This window comes from Triticum aestivum, chromosome 1B, assembly GCF_018294505.1.
Source record: "Triticum aestivum cultivar Chinese Spring chromosome 1B, IWGSC CS RefSeq v2.1, whole genome shotgun sequence".
In the NCBI taxonomy this organism is placed as follows: domain Eukaryota; kingdom Viridiplantae; phylum Streptophyta; class Magnoliopsida; order Poales; family Poaceae; genus Triticum; species Triticum aestivum.
In genome coordinates, this window is record NC_057795.1 from 516,344,402 (window position 1) to 516,345,205 (window position 804).

The window sequence follows — 804 nt, forward strand, 5'->3', positions numbered from 1 at the left end:
TGGCCCGTTTCATGATCTATCACTCACAATTTTGGGGTCCCGGAGCGATTTCCATAGTTGTTCAACCCCAAGGTGCGTTTACGTGTCGGTCATCAATACTCAAAGTTTTAGCCGATTCTGGCCCGCTTCTTGGAGTATTACTCACTGTTTTGGGGTCCCGGAGTGATTTCAACGATTGACAAACCCCGTGGTGCGTTTACGTGTCGGTCATCAGCACTCGCGGTTTTGGCCGATTCTGGCCCGTTTCATGGACTATTACTCACCGTTTGGGGTCCCGAAGCGATTTCCGTAGTTGTTGAACCCCCAAGGTGCGTTTATGTGTCGGTCATCGTCACTCATAGCTTTGGCCGATTCCGACGCGCTTCTTGGACTATTACTCACTGTTTTGGGGTCCCGGAGTGATTTCAACGATTGACGAACCCCGTGGTGCGTTTACGTGTCGGTCATCAGCACTCGCGGTTTTGACTGATTCTGGCCCTTTTCATGGAGTATTACTTACCGTTTTAGGTTCCCGGAGTGATTTCCATAGTTGTTGAACCCCAAGGTGCGTTTATGTGTCGGTCATCAACACTCACAGTTTTGGCCGTTTCTGGCCCGCTTCTTGTACTATTAATCACTGTTTTGGGGTCCCAGAGTGATTTCAACGATTAACGAACCCTGTGGTTCCTTTACGTGTCAGTCGCCAGCACTCGTGGTTTTGGCCGATTCTGGCCCGTTTCATGGGCTATTACTCACCTTTTTGGGGTCCCGGAGTGATTTCCATAGTTGTTGACGTTTACGTGTCGGTCATCAACACTCACAGTT